Source organism: Cnephaeus nilssonii (assembly GCF_951640355.1).
Source record: "Cnephaeus nilssonii genome assembly, chromosome: 8".
Lineage (NCBI taxonomy): Eukaryota > Metazoa > Chordata > Mammalia > Chiroptera > Vespertilionidae > Cnephaeus > Cnephaeus nilssonii.
In genome coordinates this window covers 85,025,656-85,047,096 of record NC_137079.1, presented here as the reverse complement: position 1 = coordinate 85,047,096, position 21,441 = coordinate 85,025,656, and the positions used below count along the sequence as shown (strand labels likewise).

The following is a 21,441-nucleotide window of genomic DNA, read 5'->3' as shown; positions in this document are numbered from 1 at the left end:
TGGTTTGAGTCTAACATTTAAGTCTTTAGTTTTTGCCCATTGAGTATTATGTTGGCTGTGGGTTTGTCATATTTGGCCTTTATTATATTGAGGTATGTCCCTTCTGTTCCACTTTGTTGATAGTTTTTATCATATATTGGTGCTAGATTTTATCAAATGCTTAAATATGTTTGCTATTACAATGTAATTTTTATCCTTCATTTTGTTTATGTGGTGTATGATGGTAATTGATTTGCAGATCATTATATTATATAATTTATTTTGTACATTAGATTATATAGTTTATTTTCTACATTAGTGAAATCATATGGTATTTGTCTTTCTCTGACTTTCTCAGGCTGGTTGACAATGAGGATCAATCCAGACCACAAAAATTAATTTGTGTAGTTATGCAAGTTATCAACCTTGCATCCCAGGAATAAATCTCACTTGATCATGATATCTTAACTTTTTAATATATTGCTGGGTTGAGTTTGCTAATATTTTGTTGAGAATTTTAGTTGTTATCTATGTTAATCCGGGATATTGGCTTATAGTTTCCTTTCTTTGTATTGTCTTTATCTGGTTTTGGAATTAGGATATTGCTGGACTTGTAAAATGAGTTTGGGAATGTTCCCTCCTCTTGAAATTTTTTGGGATAATTTAAGAAGAATAGGTGTTAGTTATTTGAATGTTTGGGAATATTCTCCTGTGAAGCTATGCAATCCAGGACTTTTGTTTATTGGGAGATTTTTAATTACTGCTTCAATTTTACTAGTTGTAATCTGTCTATTCAGATTCTCTGATTAGTTCTTGATTCAGTTTTAGAAGTTTGTGTGTTGCTAGGATTTTATCTATTTTGTCCAGATTGTTCATTTTGTTGGCATACAGTTGTTCATAATATTTTCTTACAATCCCCTTATTTCTGTGGAGTCAGTTTTTACTTCTCTTTTATTTCTAATTATATTTATTTGGGTACTCTCTCTCTTTTTCTTACAAGTATTTGTCAATCTTGTTTACCTTTTCAAAGAACCAGCTCTTGGTTTCATTTGTCTTTTGTCTTTTTTTTTTAGACTCTTTCATTTATTTCTGCTCTGATCTTTATTATTTTATTATTTCCGTTCTTCAATTCCCAATCAAGGGTATCTGGGTTGCAGGTTTGATCCCAGGCCCTAGTCAGGGTGTGTGCAGGAAGCAACCAATTGATGGGTCTCTCTCACATTGATATTTCTCTCTCTCTCTCCCTCCCTTCCACTCTCTCTAAATATCAATGGAAATAAATGTCCTCGGGTGAGGATTAACAACAACAACAAAAAAGTGATTATTGATAGGTATGTATTTATTGACATTTTATTCTTTATAGCTGTAAAGAATAAAATGCTGCCTCCTCCTCCTTCTCCTCCTCCTCCTCCTTCTCCTCCTCTTCCTCCTCTTCCTCCTCTTCCTCCTCCTCCTTTTCTTCCTCTGCCTCCACCTTCTTCCTCAAGAAGGCACTCTAACATTTCTTGTAATCCTGGTTTGTTGGTAACAAACTCCTTTAGCTTTTTCTTGTCTGCGAAGCTCTTTATTTCTTTTTCAATTTTAAATGATAGCCTTGCTGGGCAAAGTAGTCTTGGTTGTAGGGCAAGCATGTCAAACTTGCCACCCGAAGGCCTCATGCAGCCCACAAAGAATATTTTTGCAGCTCAGCCAATATAACAGTATGTAAGAAATGTTTTAATAAAAATTTTGTAACATAATTTTTACAATATCCTGTTATACATAGTTATTAATAACGAACTACAACATTTGCTAATGACTGATTACTATAATCATGTTGCATTCATTTCCCTTATGTGCCTTACATGCTGGCACACCATTTCTCTCCATTAATACTAGCAGCGAATATTTTAGCAGCCAATTGCCACATCATTAGTCTTGGACTAACTTGTTTGGTGTGCGCCACAGGAAATATTTCGCTTTCGGAAAACAAGAAAAATAGGTTTATTTGCATTACGCTTATTAATTTGTGTAGTTATTCAGTGTCTGGTAAGTTAATGTTCAAGAAAAAATATTAATTTTTATTAAAATGTTCTATTTTACTCATTTGTTTTATCCCTTTGTATTCAGCATGTCTCTATCGAAATAAACCTACGTTTCTATGAAAATTGAAGCTTTTGTTTTTTTGTGGCCCACATAAACTTAAACCTTGTTTATTTGGCCTGTGTTAGACTTTAAGTTTGACATGCTTGTTGTAGAGCATTGCTTTTCTTCACTTTGAACATTTCATGCCAATCCCTTTTGGCCTGAATTGTTTCTGTTAAGAAATCAACTGACAGTCCTATGGGGGCTCCCTTGTAGGTAACTGGTTCTCTCTTGCTACTTTTAAGATTCTCTCTTTTTCTTTTACTTTTGTCATTTTAATTATGATATCTTGGTGTGGGCCTTTTTGGGTTCATCTTGTTTGGGACTTTCTGCACTTCCTGGACTCGTGAGTCTTTCCTTTAGGTTAGAGAATTTTTCTTCAATAGGTTCTTAATCCCTTGTTCTCTCTCATCTCCTTCTGATACCTTTATGATGCTGATGCTGTTATATTTCATGTTGACCTAAAGGTCCCTTAAACTATTTTTATTTTTTTTAATTATTTTTTCTTTTTATTTTCTTCTATCTTGTGTTCCAAATCACTGATTCATCCAACCGACTGTTTATTCCTTGTAGCATATTCTTCATTTCAGATATTGTATTCTTTGTTTCTTTTTTAAAAAGTTTTTCTCTTTTATTATTATTATTATTTAGTCATCACCTATGAATATGTCTTCTATTGATTTTAGAGGGAGGGAGGGAGGGAGGGAGGGAGGGAGGGAGGGAGGGAGGGAGGGAGACATTGATGTGAGAGAGAAACATCAATCAGTTGCCTTTTGTACACTCTCTGACTGGGGATCAAACTTGCAACCTAGGTATGTGCCTTGATCCAGAACCAAACCCGTCACCTTTCAGTGTACGGGACAATGCTCCAATCAACTGAGCCACACCAGCCAGGGCTGTATTCTTCATTTCTGACTGATTTCTTTTTTATGATTTCTATTTTATTTTTTATGTTACTATCTCTTTGTTTAATTTCTCATTGATTTCATCTATTCTTCCCTTAAGTGTCTTGAACATCATAACCATTATTTTGAACTCTATATCTGGTAAATTTCTTGCCTCCATTTCACTTAGCTCTTTTTCTGGAGATTTCTCATTGTTCTTTCATTTGGGGCATGTTTCTTTGTCTCCCCATTTGACTTTGGCTGCCTCTTTATGTTTGTTTCTATGTGTTAGGTAGATGTGCTATGACTCCCTGTCTTGATAGGGTGGCCTTATGTAGTAAATAGGTGTCCTGTGGTACAATTTCCTTGATCACCTATGCCAGGTGCTCCAGGAATGTCCCTTGAGTGGGTTATGTGGGCCCTCCTGTTGTATTTGAGTCTTGATTGCTATTGGCCCATTTGTGTGTAGGGTCAACTCTCAGGCTGGTTGACAATGAGGATCAATCCAGACCACAGTGGATGAACTGCTGCAGGTGCTAACCACACAGCATGGAATTTGCCTCAACAGGTCTGTTGCCTGCTGAGATCTCTCTTTGCATATGTTGCTTGTGGAGCTAATTGGAACCTGCTCAGATTTTGTCTAAAGCTCGCCTCTGGGTGTGTTGATTCTGGGGCCTCTTGGGAGGGACTCTAGTTCAGGTCAATATCAGATGCTGCCTGTGACTGGCCCTGGATAATTTGTATGGATCTGCAAAGCAATCCACAGTTTGTGGCTGACTCTACCTTGTGGTATGCGAAGGAAGGTTCAAGCTGCACCAAGGCTCACTTTCACCAGCACTGGGATTGGAGGTCAGTCAGCAAAAGTCCCTAGGAACCCTCTATTCGCCTCCATCTGTCTTCACCTGCTGGCTGCCTGTTAGGCTCAGTCACTGAAAGAGCCTCTGGTAGTATTCAGGTTGCATGCAACAGGTTCTCAGTGAGTCACCAGGTAGAGGCGAGGTGTTTTCCAGATCTGTATAGGTTCAATCTTGGTGCCAGTGCTGTATCTGAGGCAAATGTCCCAGGGTATACCAAGTCTAGTTGCCACTTGTTGGGTGCTCCCACACTTTTGTGGTGGGGTGGGGTCTCAGGGAATTGTCAGGGTGAGGCCAGCAGATTGTATCAGGCCTAAACAAACCAAGATTTGTGAAGGGAAGGCTCTGCACGGGTAGGGCGTGCAACAGAAAATTTTCCCTTGTCCTAACGCCACAAAATTCATTCTGTCCCAGATTCTGCCAGGAGTCTAATCTCAGCAGTGTGGGGCCCCTGGGAGTCAGGAAAGGGGGAGGTGCTGGTCAGATTTGGGGGAAGTTGGAGCAGGTGGCTCCGGTCCCAGAGCCACACAACTCAAACTGTCCTGGATTCTGCCCGGATCTTGGCAAGGTGGAGCCACCAAAAGTAAGAGGGTGGGGGCCTCTGAGAGCTTGGAGAGTGGGGCTAGTGCAGGGGTCCTCAAACTTTTTAAACAGGGGGCCAGTTCACTGTCCCTCAGACCGTTGGAGGGCCGGACTATAGTTAAAAAAAAAAAAACTATGAACAAATTCCTATGCACACTGCTAAGTCGGCTGCTAAGCAGGAGAGGCAGCGGCGGCAAAAACACCCGGCGGGCCGGATAAATGTCCTCGGCGGGCCGCATGTGGCCCGCGGGCCGTAGTTTGAGGACCCCTGGGCTAGTGGATCTACCGTGAGGAGGAGGTGCCAGTCAGGTTCACAGGAAAGTGGAGGCAATTCCCCCCTTAAGCCACTGACACCCCTTGCGTCTGCCCAGACTATACATCCTGGCCCCTGGCTGCTAGCAAAGCAGAAGCTCCACAGGGTGGGCTGATAGGGAGAATAGAAGGTGGGGCTGTTGTATTTCCCCCAGGCTGATGCTGTATGAGGGCAAGCTCCACACAAGAAAGGTGGTGCCTGCAGTGTGATAGCATAACCCTGCATGGGGGTTCCCAGAGGTTGTCCCCTCAGCTCTTTCCCCAGAGCCACAAACCCCATCCTCTCCTTGCCTAACCCTAGTCTGCTCCACCCTCTCGCCACCAGAGCCCAGGATGAATAGCTGCAAAAGAGATTTTGGGCATTGGCCCTTTAAGAGTGCCTGAGTTTCTACCAGACTCCCATCTCTCTCTGGCGGACAGAAACCCCACTGCTTTTCACAGCCAGATGTTATGTGGGCTGCTCTTCCTGGATCTGGTGCTCTGAGTTGGGAAGCCTGGCATGGGGTTGAGAACCCATGCTCTGCAAAGTGAACCTTTGTAGCTTGCACCTACTACACTGCCATCTTGGATCAGTATGATTTCCTAATGGGTCTGAAGGGACCTGGCCATCCCTGATATTTCCAGTGAAGTGAACCAGATTAAAGCCAAATTAAAGCAGTGTGGTCACCTGACCTCTAGGAAGCTTAGTATCAAATGAAAATTCTTGAATCTTAAAGGAGAAATAAGCTTTTTTTTTTTTTGGCCTAAATTAACCATTGCATGTGGTTCATATGATGACAAAATTTTCTAGTTATTTTAAGTGAAAAAATCCATTGATAAAAAATTCTAATTTTTATTTATGGTTTCCTGAAGTGTTTGTAAACTTTGTAATAAAATAGTCACATAATTTTAGAGCAGTAAGAGAACTAAGAGGTCATTTAATATCTGAATACTCATGGTCAAATAATGCTTGTATTTATAACAATACTAGAGGCCCGGTGCATGAAATTCGTGCACGGGAGGGGGGTGTCCCTCAGCCCGGCCTGCACACTCTCCAATCTGGGACCCCTCGGGGGATGTCTGACTGACTGCGGGATCGAGCCTAAACCGTCATTCGGACATCCCTCTCACAATCCAGGACCGCTGGCTCCTAACCGCTTGCCTGCCTGCCTGCCTGCCTGATTGCCCCTAACTGCCTCTGCCTGCCTGCCTGATTGCCCCTAACTGCCTCTGTCTGCCTGCATGATCGCCCCCAACTGCCCTCCCCTGCCAGCCTGATCGCCCCCAACTGCCCTCCCCTGCCGGCCTGATCGCCCCTAACTGCTTACTCCCCCATGCTGGCCTGATCTCACCCCTAACTGCTTGCTCCCCCACCAGCCTGATCTCACCCCTAACTGCTTGATCTCCTGCCGGCCTGATCGCCCCTAACCGCCTCTGCCTCAGCCCCTGCCACCGTGGCTTTATCCAGAAGGAACTTGGACGTCCAGAAGATGTCCGGTCGACCCGGTCTAATTAGTATATTACCCTTTTATTAGTATAAATAGGTACAGATGGAAAGGCTTTGAAATAACTTAGATTTTAATTGCTGAAAAGTAGACAGCCAGGGGTGGTTGTATAAAATGTAATTTTATTAGGATTAGCTTGTGATGATTTTTAAAAAGACACACTTTTCTTAAACCTGATAAAATTTGTGATTCACAAATATATCAGTGAACTTATATAATAAAGTGTATATGTATGTGCATATATATATATATGTACATGTGTGTGTATTTAACTGATACCATGTTTTATTGGCAATTTAAAATCTGATAGCAGACTGGTCTGAGTGAATAAGCTTTTCTAGGGGGATTTATATCTACTTTTAGGGATTTAGGGAGAACCCTAAGAAAAACTAATTATAAATTATGTGTAGAATTTATACATAATCCTGGTATCCTTGTTTCTACTGTAGCCGTTTAGTGGATTATTTGGACATTTTAACTTTTAGACAAAAAAGATAAGAGATTGTAAAAATATTTATTTGCCTAATCATTGTTTTTGATAAAACGTTTTATTTTCTACTTTAAAAAAATTAATGCCATTCTTGACTCTTTGTAGTACAAGATTTTATACTGTAAAAATAAACACTTGGCAAAAGCTACACAATTAATTGTGGAGCTTATCTAGAGAATGGAGAGAATGGCCAAAACAGATACCTCAAAACAAAATTAATTGCCTTTCTTCCAAAATTCCATTATACTCTCTTCATACTTGTCTTGAAATACTTATTATAGTGTCTCTGTGTGCCTCTTTTACTACAGTATACATTTTTAGGGTAAAGGCTATGCATTCTCATGTTTCTGTCCTCAGCACCTGGTACACTTCGCAGGTTCTCAAATGTTTTAAGAGGATGAATGGGTGAGAGGAGAGAGAAATCAGAGATGTCATTGGTTATGAGTGTCTGAAGGATTGGTACCAGTGTGCAAAGTAAAAAATGCTGATTTACCTGAAAAAAGAGAAGGGACAGTCTGGGGTTGTGAAATAAGAGAGATGACAGTCCTTGTTAAATCAAAGAAATAAATTTAAATGAAGTCATAGAACAAAAAGTGCAACAATCTCTCTTTGCCCTTTCCTAAAAGCTTTATAGTATAGAAGGAAACATAAATGCTATTGAGAGGCAACAGAAAGACAAAATAAAAATTTAGCCAAAAGATCAAATTGATTACCTTTTCAGAAATACTTTACACAGATATTCTGTTTTTATCTATATAGATGTCTATCCTATTGGGTCTGGTGGTTAAGACCATGGAAACTGGAAATAGACAGTCTCGGCCCCTTTGGGGCGGTTATTTGACGTCTAAGCCTCAATCACCATGTTGTTAAGATGGGGATAATAATGGTACCTTCTGTACAAGGATAACATGGGGATTATTAGATGAGATAGACCAATCAAAGTACATAGCACAGATTTATATAGGAAAGCTCTCAAGAAATGTTATTACTTTGAGCAATATTCAACCGTTTTTAACTTACATATAGAAGTTTCATATGGTTCAACCATACTACCATCATCATATTTTTCTGTAACTGGTATTCATATTTTCACAGAATAAACTTCCAACCCTTATATTTCAAAGGATACTTAGTCATTATTTAATAATTTTCTAAAAGAATTATAGATGGTGCTCTGAAAATGTCTGTGGTCCTATATTTTTATCCAATATTTTAAACCTAGCCTTTTTTATGTTCAACCTGGTATTAAAAAAAATTTAATTATTTAGGTTCAGTGAAGAGTTTGAACAATCTAAAAATTCTAACATAAATTTAGTAAAGATACTATAGAAATTTACCCTTCTTCATTTATTCCTACTTCATAGTTTAAAATTGATCGCAAACAATACTACCTAGTGGGCAATAAACATTTTGCAATTCCATTTACTTAACATAGTTGTTTAACTACCAGAGAGGAAAGTGTGATTCATAACTGATGCTAAGAATTTATTCTAAGTTCCAAGTGTTCACAGTTGCATTTGTACATCTTATGTTTGAAGAGGGAATTTCGTTTTGACTTTAGAAACAATTTTATTAAGGTAAACATTGATAATTTAATACATTTCTATAAATTTTAGTGAACATTAATATCAGTATTTAATATTTTAAAACTATTGCATTGATTAATATTTTTCTAAATAAGCACATTTTGAAAAAGCAGAATTTGTTTCAAAGTATGAAGTGGTGAAGTGCTTTTGAATAGTTACCACAAGGTGGCAGGATTGTATTTTTGTACATTATTTTTGCTTCTATTTACAGCAAACCTTACATTATCTAAAATAGAAGTTTTCCATGTGGTTAACTGTTAAACATTTTACATACCAGAACTTTTAAATTTTAACTTTTCTGATGGGAAACTTTCTAAACTATATTCTATACTTTCCTGAATCCTTAGAAGACTATAACTTAACCTTTATTCATGAACCATTTGAATATCAGTTATTGGATTGTGATTACGATGAAGTGATAGATAAAGGTGGTGTGGAGGGAATGAGGACAGAGTCCCAGAGACTCTGTATCTTCTGCACTTTAAGGCTGTGCCTGACATGGCTTGCTTTTTGCACATGTTTTCCTGTCAAATTGAAGTGAATCATGTCAAGTGCCAGACGCTGGTGTGGTAGAACATGATTGCTTTCTGTAAACTTAAATGGCAAATGAAGGCAGACATCGCCTCGTCCCAGGGGGTTTTGCACCACGTTATTTGGGGAAGGAAATAAAATACGAGGCTTAAGAATTCTTCATCAAAGGCCACTCTGTTAAAGGCAGCCCCAGACCATGAGGAATAGGATCATGTGGTTGTGAGGAACATTAGGAATTAATGTAGCTGCTTGTAGAACAACTTTAAGAAATCATTCCTATAATGTTTTAGACTGTGCATTGTACATAATTTGCATGAATAATATTATATGAGATGTGTCCAGACATGAATCTGTGTCTCTGGTGGGTCTGTGTTCCTGCTCTGGTCCCTGGAGAGCTTCCCCAAGAGCAGTCTGTGCCCCAGGAGTGGTGCAGTAAGCTCTGGGGGAAAGCTTGTCTCCTGGACTTCTCAGTTTATTCATTTCTGGATGCTGCTATTTTTGCCAGAGCCTGTCTTTCTCCTCTCCTATACTGCCAGGTCTGGAGTTGTTCTGTGAATCTGTTAGGAAAGATTGGACAAGAGAAGAGGTTTTCTTCTGGATTTGGTCCCTTCCTTAATGATTTGCATATTTTTTCTAATTTTAAGAAGATATTATATGTATATATAATTCATTAGATCAAATTTCAGAATGAATCAGTTTTAATCCAATATAGGCACTAAAAAAGCTACAGTTGAGCTTCACTGATTAAGGGAATAAGGAGAGGACACGGTTTCCAAGAGCAACCCTGTGTTTCTCTGGCTCTCTAACATGTTCCTCTACCTGCCTGTCACTTTCCTCCCTTGTTAGTTATCACCAACTTATGGAGGGTTTCCCCCTCATCTTTCCTTCAGCCCTTCTCTGGTAAATGGGGAACCTTTATAAGAGTGCCAGAGAAGCCACAGGAAATGACTGATATATTAGCTTCACCTGAAATGGATATTAGAGCATAGACATCTGATCCTTTTACTTGATCCTTTCTTCTTAGTTCTTGATAATACATTTTTAAAAAAAACTAATGGTCGATGAGGCAGCAGAAGTTTCATAATTTCTCTAGCTTGTAATTTTTGGATGTATACATTTTCCTATTGGCAAAAGGTACTGTATGTTTTTTAAGTAAAAATGAACTTATTCAAGATTTGCAGACCGATTTTGTGGATTATATAAAAAATTCATGCCTTAAGAAACAGTCTTAAACCCTCCCTGTTGCTTGGGGCAATTTTTGTGTAACTGTATATGCTGAAACTAAATTACCTCTATCTCTGAGATTGCCTGAAAGATAATGCAAGAGTTTAGTTTGTATTAACATCTTCCTACACATTCTGCAAAAAAACAACAAAAACAAAACAAAACACACACACACACACACACACACACACACACACACACACACACACACCTACCTTAACTATTAGTAGAAACAGCTCGTTCAAAGTGGTACCAAATTTGAACATTTAACTCCAGGATACCTAGAATCTTACTGAAAAGATTTAAGGAATTAGCCAACAATTTAAGTATTTTTCTCATTTTAAATGTGGTTTTAAGATACTTTTACTTCTTTGTTATGAAGGAAATGGGGTTAAAAATGCATTGTAGTTGAATTTTAAAAAAAGAAGTTAGAGGTGGGTTAGGAGTAGTTGGTTACATACCTTGAATGCTCTGCCAAAGATTGGGTATTTACCCTATAGGTAGTCTGTAATCAATAAAGGACTTGTAGCTGAATGTTAAGAAGGCATGAAAGTTAAGAAAGTTTTAAGAAAATTAGCCTGGAAGATGAATTTACTTGGATCTGGATGGATGGAGATTGGAACCAGGTTGACCAGTGGGATGATATGATAGTAATCTGGAAGTCTTATGATATGGGTCTGGATTAGGGTGATTGTAGTAGGAATATAAAAGAAATAAAAAAACAGAGATATTATTAGGGAAGAAGGAACAAGACTGTGTTTAAGAAAAAAAGTATTTTATATAAAATTTCTATTCCTGGGCTGAAGAAATTCCAAGGATGCTAGTGGCTAGGGAGAGGAAGCTGTGTGTTGCTAGTGACATCATTACCGTCATTACCTGGCGCCCACAGCCACTGTTTCAGGGCTGGGCTGGGCTGGGCTGTGGGCCACATTTTGCGCCATAGGGTCATGGCAGCATTGGCTGCGATTTGGTGGGCTGTCGTTCTGGGGTGGTGGCGGGACCTATTTCCCACTTGGGGGAAGCTGAGTGTTGGTTTGTCGGCACCAGGTCTGTGGTGCCGTTTCTTTTTAAATGTCCAGTGCACGTCATGGCAGCTCTTGCATTGAGTATCTGCCCCCTGGTGGTCAGTGTGCATCATAGCTACAGGTCAGATGGTCGAACGGACACTTAGGCTTTTATGTATATAGATGGGTGCTGGATTTTATCAAATGCTTTTACTGCATCTATTGATATGATCATGTGATTTTTATCATTCATTTTGTTTATGTGGTATATCAGATTAATTGATTTGCAGATATTGTACCAACCTTAATAAATTTTACTTGATCATGGTGTATGCTCTTTTTAATTTATCATTGAATTCGGTTTGCTAATATTTTTTGAGGATTTTTACACCTATGTTCATCAGGAATATTGGCCTATAATTATCTTTTTTTGTAATGTCTTTCTGGTTTTGGAATCAGGGTAATGGTAGCTTCATTACATGAGCTTGGAAGTATTCCCTCCTCTTGAGGTTTTTTTTTTTTTTTTAATAGTTAAAAACTGATTGGTATTAATCCTTCTTTGAATGTTTGATAAAAGGCCATCTGGTCCAGGTCTTTTGCTTGTTTGGAGTTATTTGATTATTGATTTGATTTCATTGGTAGTAATCAATCTTTTGAGATTTTGTTTCTTCTTGATTCAGTCGTGGAAGATTGTACGTTTCTAGAAATTTATCCATTTCTTCCATATTGTCCAATTTGTTGACATATAATTGTAGTATTTTTTTTTTATAATCCTTTGTATTGCTGTGGTGTCAGCTGTTAACTTCTCTTTTATTTCTGATTTTATTTATTTGGGTTCTTCCTTTTTTAATTGATGAGCCTGATTAACGGTTTATCAATTTGGTTTTTCTTTCAAAGAACCAGTTCTTGGTTTCATTGATCTTTTGTATTGTTTTTAGACTCTATTTTGTTTATTTCCACTTTGATCTATATTATTTCCTTCCTTCTCACTTGGACTTTTTTTTTTTTAATATATTTTATTGATTTTTTACAGAGAGGAAGAGAGAGGGATAGAGAGTTAGAAACATCGATCAGCTGCCTCTTGCACACCCCCTACTAGGGATGTGCCCGCAACCAAGGTACATGCCCTTGACCGGAATCGAACCTGGGACCCTTGAGTCCGCAGGCCGACGTTCTATCCACTGAGCCAAACCGGTTTCGGCTGGACTTCTTTTTTCTTGTTCCTCTAGGTCAGTGGTCGGCAAACTTATTAGTCAACAGAGCCAAATATCAACAGTACAACGATTGAAATTTCTTTTGAGAGCCAAATTTTTTAAACTTAAACTTCTTCTAACGCCACTTCTTCAAAATAGACTCGCCCAGGCCATGGTATTTTGTGGAAGAGCCATACTCAAGGGGCCAAAGAGCCGCATGTGGCTTGCGAGCCGTAGTTTGCCAACCATGGTTCTAGGTGTAAGATTATATATGCATTCATGTTTAATTGTCACCATAGGATATGTATAAGTATTTTCCATGCCACTTAGTTTCTATTATTTTTTGGTGACAACTCCCTAGTTTCTTTTGTTTCTAACCAGGAGATTACAAAGTATAGTAGTTATACTTAACTAGAGGCCCGATGCACGAAATTTGTGCACTGGGGGGGGGGGGTGTCCCTCAGCCCAGCCTGCACCTGGGATTGAGCCTAAACTGGCAGTCGGACATCCCTCTCACAAGCCGGGACTGCTGGCTCCTAACTGCTCACCTGCCTGATTAACACCTAAGTGCTCCCCTGCCAGTGCAATTGCCCCCAACTGCCCTCTCCTGCCAACTGCCCTCCCCTGATGGCCCAGTCACCCCCAACGGCCCTCCCCTGCCAGCCTGATCTCGCCCCCAACTGCCTTTCCCTGCCGGCCTGATCGCCCCTAACTGCCTCTGCCTGCCTGATCACTCCTAACTGCCCTCCCCAACAGGCCTGATCTCACCCCTAACTGCCCTCCCCTGCAGGCCTGATTTCACCCCCAACTGCCCTCCTCTGCCAGCCAATTTGGTTCTGATTGGTCGGTTTCTATGCCAGTCAGCATCAAAAGCTCTGCCTCCTAGACAGCCATTGGCTCCTCGCAATTCACCCAGATTTGGTTCTGATTGGTCAGTTTCTATGCCAGTCAGCATCTCCGGGCCTATCTCTGGGCCTGGTCATAGAGGCGGGGCTGATCAGCAGCCACCCCAGGCTGCTGGTGAGCGGCTTAACTGCTGACCTCTGGGAGAGAGAGAGAGGCTTGGCTGCTGGTGAGGGAGAGAGAAGCAGGGTCTGATCACCCTCCTTCTCTATCCGGGCCTCGCCAGCAGCCGCTGCCACTGCTGATCAGCCCTGCCTCTCTCTCTCTCCGAGAGGTCAGCAGTTCAGCCCGCTCGCCTGCTGGGTGCACAGCCTGGCAAATGGTCAAGCCTCCTGGTCGTTGCGGATGTGACGGACCCCGGGTTTTTATATATTAGGATTTTCTCTAAAATTCAATTCAGCAGGCAATGAGTACCTTCTATATCAGGCGTCCTCAAACTACGGCCCACGGGCCACATGTGGGTGTTTTTGCCGTTTTGTTTTTTTACTTCAAAATAAGATATGTGCAGTGTGCATAGGAATTTGTTCATAGTTTTTTTTTAAACTATAGTCCGGCCCTCCAACAGTCTGAGGGACAGTGAACTGGCCCTCTGTTTAAAAAGTTTGAGGACCCCTGTTCTATATACATAGCTAAGCATTTTAAATTTGTCAGTATATCCTTAAATATATTAAAATGTAAGCTATGTATATACATGTGAAGTAACTCAATTATGGGTACAGCAAACAAATGAAAAATGACTGATTTTTGTTTTCTTTTTTCTTTCTTGGATTTGATTTACTATTTTGGCATTGTTCTTTGACAATTACTATGACTGGATTGCATTGAAGTTAAGGATATATTATATTATATCTTTATTATATCTTAAGAGCAAATGAATATAAATTTGTAAATATGTTTTTCACAAAATACTCTACTGTCACACATTTAAGGATTTAGACATTTCTTTGCAAAAGGCCATCTTGAAAGAGAGAACTATTTTCTTATATATAAACTTACTAATGAAATTCAATAGTTAATCTGAATTTATTCCTATTGACACATCTCTAAGTTCAAGTGCATAGTGTTTTTTACACATGGGCTATTTAACCACCTTAACTACTAATTCAAAGTTGCATGCAAGCAGTCACTTAGCTAGAGCTACTGTTTCCATAATTCTGGATAGACAAGGGTAATACAGGTATGTGAGGAGTTTGACTATGTCAAATGAGGTGAATTTGATTTATAGATGTTTGGGCATTACCATACTTTGAAGAATTTCTATGGGCTTCATTTTTGTTGTTCTTTGATTTACTGTTCAATTCTATTTGCCAGTATTTTAGGAATTTATATCTATAGTAGATTATTTTAACTACTTCAAGTAAATAAACTTTGTATTTTGCTATATTCTATAACATTATTATCAATGATGATTATTTCCTTGTAATTTTAAAAGATTTATTTGAAGATTTATTTGTGACCATGGACTTTTAAACTGAAATCCCATAATTTTAGGAAATATAGTTTTTATATCCATTTATTCTATGCTTATCCTTATACACAGATGGTGATATCTGTTTTTGTTACTCTGTCAAGTAAATTTGATTCCTTTGATCAAACACTGGAGAAACATGCAAAATTATCTTCCGTGATCAACTTTAGTTTTAGAATTAGTGGGGCAAGGACCAAATTTATTAAGTTAATCTCTTTTCATTGAAAAGAGTGGCATGATTTAAATATTTTTTAAATTTCAGAAGTCTTTATAAGTAACATGCATCTAAGATCTTATTTGTAATTATACATTAACTTTTTATAAATTATATATTTTACACATAAGCTTTGCTTTTCACAGATAATTAAAGAGTTTTCAAATATTTCCAGATATTTACCATATTAATGGACTTGTATTAGTTTTTTTCCCCTATTTGCTATTCTCTTCTACTCCAGTTTTATAACTTTTAAAATTGTTTTTTGCCCTTTTGGGCTCTCTCTAAATTCTTTATATCCTCTTTTTTAATGTGGAAATAGAGTCTATATCAAGTACTCTAAACACCCATATAAATAGGGTAACTTCTAATATCTTATATCTTATAATAATCTACTTTTAAATTCTATTTATATATCTTTATATTGTACAAGGTTTGTTTTTATTTGGAATTTTGGGGTGTACTTGTGCTTATTGCATTTGCAGGCCTATAAATGATGTATTGAAGTAGATGACCCATCTAACTAACAAGTGGTATGGGCCATAGTATATCTTGAAGATTTGTTATAAGATGATTACAGAGCAGGACTCAGAAGGTTTACTAGAAATACATCATTACTACTTTCTTTTGTTGTACAAAGTCTGCTCTTATTTTCCATACAGAGATTAAATAAATTCATTGTGATGTATTGTTCATAGAGCCTATTTTCTACTACACAGCACTTGCTAAAAATAATATGTAAAATAGATGTTTGATTTTATATAACTTGAACAAAAGAAAGTGCTTAGTTAAATTATAGTAATTGTTCTTGTTATTTTGCTGAAATAATATTCCTGTATATGTATGTGGAGTCAGCAGTCTGGATTATTCTTATTATGTAATGGTTTCTATGTAATACGTACTTATTTGTTAATAGTGATAGAATCATTGGAAATGATGATTATATTTTGATTACGTATCTTTCTTTAAAATCACTCCCCCACACCCAGCAGAGACCCTTTAATTGGATTTCTTCCTAGTCTATGCTTTTTCCTCCTTCCATTCAGCCCCCACACTGTATCTGGAATTACCTTTCTAAAGTCCAGGACACTCCCCTGCAGTAAACCCTTCAATGGCTGCTACCATATCTTAGAGGCAGGGTTGATAATTAGCTGGGTTGTACTAGTTAGGTTCAACTGGCTGTTTACAGCCGGCGTCCATTCTGATTGCCTGGAGCTCATGTGTTGTGGGGAAATTTTCAGATTCTTTAGCAGTGTTTTCAAGATTTGGGGGGACTTGGAATGTCTCTGAATACCCCTGCCTCCATTCCCCACCATTCTGTAAGTATTTCCAATGTCCCTACTTTTGGGGGACTTTCCATAAATATGCTTTGCCTTTCTGCCTGTTTTGGACATGCTCTTCATGGTCTTTGAAATGTTCTCTTTTTTCCCTGGTGTAACAAATGATCTTAAGATTATTCTTAAAGATTAAATTTAGGAGAAAATTCCTTTGTGAAACCTCTCCTGACCACTCAACATCCATAATACTCCTTCTTACCCTCTCCCATCCCCATCTTTACTTGGTTACCGCCTTCTTTGCTCTCTTGGCACCTGCCATACCTAGGATTTTCTCATTACTTTGCTCTATTATTGCTTGTAAATCTACCACCCCTCCTGGACTATGGACCTATCATAGTGCTTAGCACAGTTAGGCACTAAAATAATTTAAGTGTAGTGAAAATAATTTTTTTTTGAATTAGACAAATATGAGTTCAAATTTCAGGTTTGTCTTTAATCAGCAGTGTGACAGTGGACAAATTCATTTTGCTTAAGGCTCACTTAACTTATCTATACATGTGATGATAATATGGGTGGGTTAACTATTAAACGAAATAATATGTATAGTTTTTATACCTTGCCTAGTACACAGTTCAATAAATGTTCAATAAATATTCTGTTCTCCTAGCTAAATTTGGTCTAGATATTTTGTTTTGCCTTTATTTTTCTCTTTGAACTTTAATTTGTAACAAGAAAATTATCTGAATTTGAATCTGAAAATGTATCTCTCTTCTAGTGCTCTGTGATAAAATAGGTAAGTTATCACTCCTGCTCTAAGGAAAACCATTGTTTAAAATTTCTTCCAGCTTTTTGGAGGAAAGGCTGCTTTACTCTTCAAAGAAGCTCAGTGACTTGCACAATGACTGGCACAAAATGTTTGTGCAGTAAATATTTGTGGAAGGGAGCTATGGTGGGAAATAAGAATATCTTCCCTTCCTTGTGCTGGGCATGAGGTCATTGATTTCCTGCTCACAGGAATCACACAGAGAGACGACATACTCGTAGATGCTGACAGGGACTTTTCTTTGAGAAGAGACTAAAATGGCAGAGGGCCCTAGCCAGTTTGGCTCAGTGGGTAGAGAGTTGGCCTGCAGACTGAAGAGTCCCAGGTTCGATTTCGGTCAAGGGCATACCTAGGTTACAGGTTCGATCCCCTGCCCTGGTTGGGATGCAACCAGTTGATGTGATATCAGTGTTTCTCTCTCTCTCTGTCTCTCCCCTCCCTTCCACTCTCTCTAAAAATCAATGGAAAAATAGCCTCAGGCGAGGCTTAACAAAAATAAATAAATAAAATTTGTTTAAATAAATAAAGGAGCAGAGATAGCCTATATTAAGGAAGCTCCCAGGACAATAACATAGTTTGGGACATCAAATAAGTAGGTGAAGAAAAAAAAAAGAGGGGGTTCTCTTTAAAGACATAAAACAAAAAAAATTAGGAATCACTGAATAATTCATCATATCATGAGAAATTAAAGCAAAACTTGAGTTGCTCTTTTACTGAAACAATGAAGTCACTTATGAATTGGTTCTTGGGATAATTAGTATGTTAGAAAAGAGAAGAGCAAGTTGTAAAGATGATTTTCATAGTTGAAAAAAATTTCTTTTGAATATAATAACAATACTGACTAAAATACCATCATAGATGCTTTTAAGAGTAGTTTGAAAGTAAAACTTTTAATTAAAAAGGATAAGTCAGCATCATTTTGCTTACCTCTCTTAGGCCATTATAGAATAACTAATGGCCCAGTGCATGAAATTCATGCACATTAAAAGGGAATTAATTAGAGGAAATATCTTAATATTGCTCTTTGCCCTTTCTCTATAATAAAAGTGTTAAAGATGAAAGAAAATTAGTAAAATGTATATGAAAATCTCCCTCCTGTCAGAGTCTGGGGCTCACCATGGGACCGCGAGTCAAGTCCCCGCCTACCCGTGCACCTTAAAATTGCGCGAGACCCAGACCCGGCCGGCCCCACCTCCGTCAAGCCCCGCTGGGTGGGGGTTGCAGCCTCAGGTCCCCCGTCAAGCCCTGCCTGGTGGGGAGGTGTGGCCTCAGGTCCCCCGGCCCGGGTGCAAGGGCGTGACAACCATTTGCATATTAGCTCTTTATTATATAGGATGCTATTAAGAGAATACAGGTGATTTTTGCTGATATCAGAATCTTAGGGTCAAATCTTATACAAAATAGTGATTCAGAAATAATAAAATAATCACCCATTTAAAAAATGAAAGTAGAAAATTTGATCCAATTTATAGCCTCCTTCTTTAATTAACTTGTATATCATTGCTGGAGGTTGCAGTTTTCTCATCTACACCCGACAGTTGAATGCTTGGGAAATCATAGAGATGGTGGAAACTACTAAGCCAGCCATCACTCGCACTGAAAGAGGCAGCTTTTGCAGGACTCGGCGGTTTCTGTTCAAGGTCATCATGCGTAGATAGAGCTATTTGTTTGCTTGTAAGAAAGGTTGTTCCTAATATTCTTTAAATGATTTGCTCTTTAGTCCATGTACTCAGCAATCTTTCCATTTCTTCTTTTTCTTTTAAGTCGTTCTCATTGACTTCACAGCACTTGAGGTTCCTCTAGCCATAGATGTTTCTTTTATTTTCACTATCGTCTGTCATCTTTGACGTTCCCAATGTGGACTTCTTTATGCCTCTTGTCTGGAGATATCACGTGGTCTCCTGTTTCTTTCAAAACACCTCATTTCCTGCTTCTCCTCAATAGTTGAAAACTTTTCTTTTGCATGAACTGCTTGATGTTTCTGGACCAGGGCAATTAGACATGTTTGGAATGCAGAATGAGTGCTTTTTTATATAGAAAAATTAACATTTGCTAAAAGAATAGCAAAATACAATCTTATAGTGTAACAGTAGTGATGAAGTGACATAGCTGGTATATGGTTGAGGGGTGTGTGTGTGTGTGTGTTTTTCTAGGTGGCTTGGATTCAGTGGGTGTAGTTTCCTGCATTTACCTAGTATTTCTTGAGGACATGAGCACAAGTAAACTGTGAATTGAGCATTATGGTCAAATTGTTTTCTAACATATAAATTGTGTTGGAACAAATGTATGTTTTCTAAACAAGCTTTATAACAGAACAGGTTGCACTTAACAGGCTCTTTAAGTTTAAAAAAGCCTGATCTATAGTTCTAGGAAATTTTCTTGAATTATTTTATGGGATTTTCCTCTTTTCTATATTCTCTGTTCTGTTTCTGAAACTTCTATCATTCAAATGTTAGCCCTTCTAAACTTCCTTTCCTATTTTCCCCTTCTTCGGTATTTTGTTCTAGTTTCTGAGGTATTTTTTCAACTTCACTTTCCATTTATTCTAGTGAATTTTCACTTGTGCTTTCATATAAATTTTTCAATTTACAAGATCTCTTTTTGGAATTTTTATTTCATTTTTTTATGAAGGTTACTGTTCTTCCCTTCCCTCCTTACTATTATTTTATCTATGTAATCTTTTAAGATCTTTAATGTTTCTTTATTTCCCTACATAATCTCTGTTTTTCCCAGGTTGTTCCTCCTCTCCCCCCACCCCCCTCGCCGCTCCTGTGTTGGTTATGAGGATGGTTAGCCCTTGCTTAGTTATTTAGTTATGCAAGATGAGGGTGGCAGTTAGGGTCTGTGTTTTATAGGCTCATCTTGCCTGCACTGTATACTTTGAGAAGCATATGGTTGAGAAGTATTGGGTTCTCCAATGTATATTAACTTATCTTCCGGACTTTCTTTAATGCTTGCTTAGGTTTCAGTCTGTTGAACTAGACATCTCCCCTATTTACTCTATCCGTGTATGTTTAAAACTGCATTCTCAATCTCTTTAATAGTTTATAGATAGAAACAGAGATAAATGAGTGTTGCCAACCTATTAGATTTACTCAGAAGTAGCTTTAAATAGCTTTGCAGTACAACAAAGTAAATTCCTTATAAAATTAATTCTCATTGTTTCATGAAACTACAAACCAAGACTCAGGAAAGAGCTCTCACTGCCTATGTAGTGGTTATACTCTGGAGGCAGATAACTCTATAGAAGGACATCACTTGGTTAAACTTTCAGACAGAAAAATATGTTAGTTTTTTAAAAAATTTTAAAATAAGTTATTATTGACTTTAGAGAGAGAGGAAGGGAGAGGGAGAAACATCCATGTGAGAGAGAAACATTGATCAGCTGCCTCCTGCACACTCCTACTGGGAATCCAGCATTTCTGAACTGGAATCGAACCAGCGACCTTTTGGTGCATGGGACAACACTCAACCAACTGAGCCACACTAACTAGGGCAAGATTTGAGTTTTTATTGGAAGGTGAAAAGCACCCCAAAATAATCTTTGATGAAATTAGGAGAATATAAGGTGGTATGTAATAACTATTGCTATATTGCTATTAAATGCCCAGAAGTGCTTCTTAAATGCGTGTATGTGTCATAATGCTGGTCTCAGTAAATATTCTTCTCCAAGAGCATGCTGGGATACCAACATAGCAAAGCAAGGGAGAGCTCTTGGGTCATATATTGCTTACTGCACGATCCTATGATACTTCATAGTGGCTTGACTTTATTGGGACTCTTGAATGTCAGATTAACATTTTCTCCTCTTGTTCTCTCTGTTTAGAAAGCTCTTTCATGACTAATTGCTTCATTTCTTTCACATCTCTACTCAAACTCACTTTCTCAGGGAGGCCTTCCTTGATAACTGTATCTGAAATTTTATCCTCTCTGATAATGCATATCCCTGCTTCCATTCTTTAATTTATCGCTCTAGTACTGTCACTATCTCATATGTCATGTATTTGCTCATTTGTCGTGTTTACTTTCTCAACCCCATTTGAATGTAGGTAGTTTATACACATCATTAAAAAAAATCTTTTCTGTTCCAAGCATACTTCATTGTTAAAACAGGTTAATTACTTATTTAACCTAGTTATCCTGATTTTTTAAATAAATCTTTATTGTTCGGATTATTACAGATGTTCCTCTTTTTTCCCCCTATAGCTCCCCTCCACCCGGTTCCCACCCCACCTCCTGCCCTTACCCCCCCCCCCCCCCCACTGTCCTCATCCATAAGTGTAAGATCTTTGTCCAATCTCTTCCCGCACCCCCACACCCCTTTCCCCTGAGAATTGTCAGTCCACTCCCTTTCTATGCCCCTGATTCTATTACATTCACCAGTTTATTCTGTTTGTCAGATTTTGTATTCACTTGATTTTTAGATTCACTTATTGATAGATAGGCATTTGTTGTCACTTTGTTGTTCATAATTTTTATCTTTACCTTTTTCTTCTTCTTCCTCTTCTT

At 38.3% G+C, this 21,441-nt stretch overlaps 1 protein-coding gene across 1 annotated transcript in view; it reads left to right on the top strand.

The window, feature by feature from the left end:
* Window positions 1–21,441, top strand: part of TSC22D1 (TSC22 domain family member 1) — a gene marked incomplete at its 5' end in the record, with an annotated part of 152,148 nt that overhangs the window by 99,559 nt on the left and 31,148 nt on the right. The gene's annotated exons all lie outside the window — the stretch shown is intronic.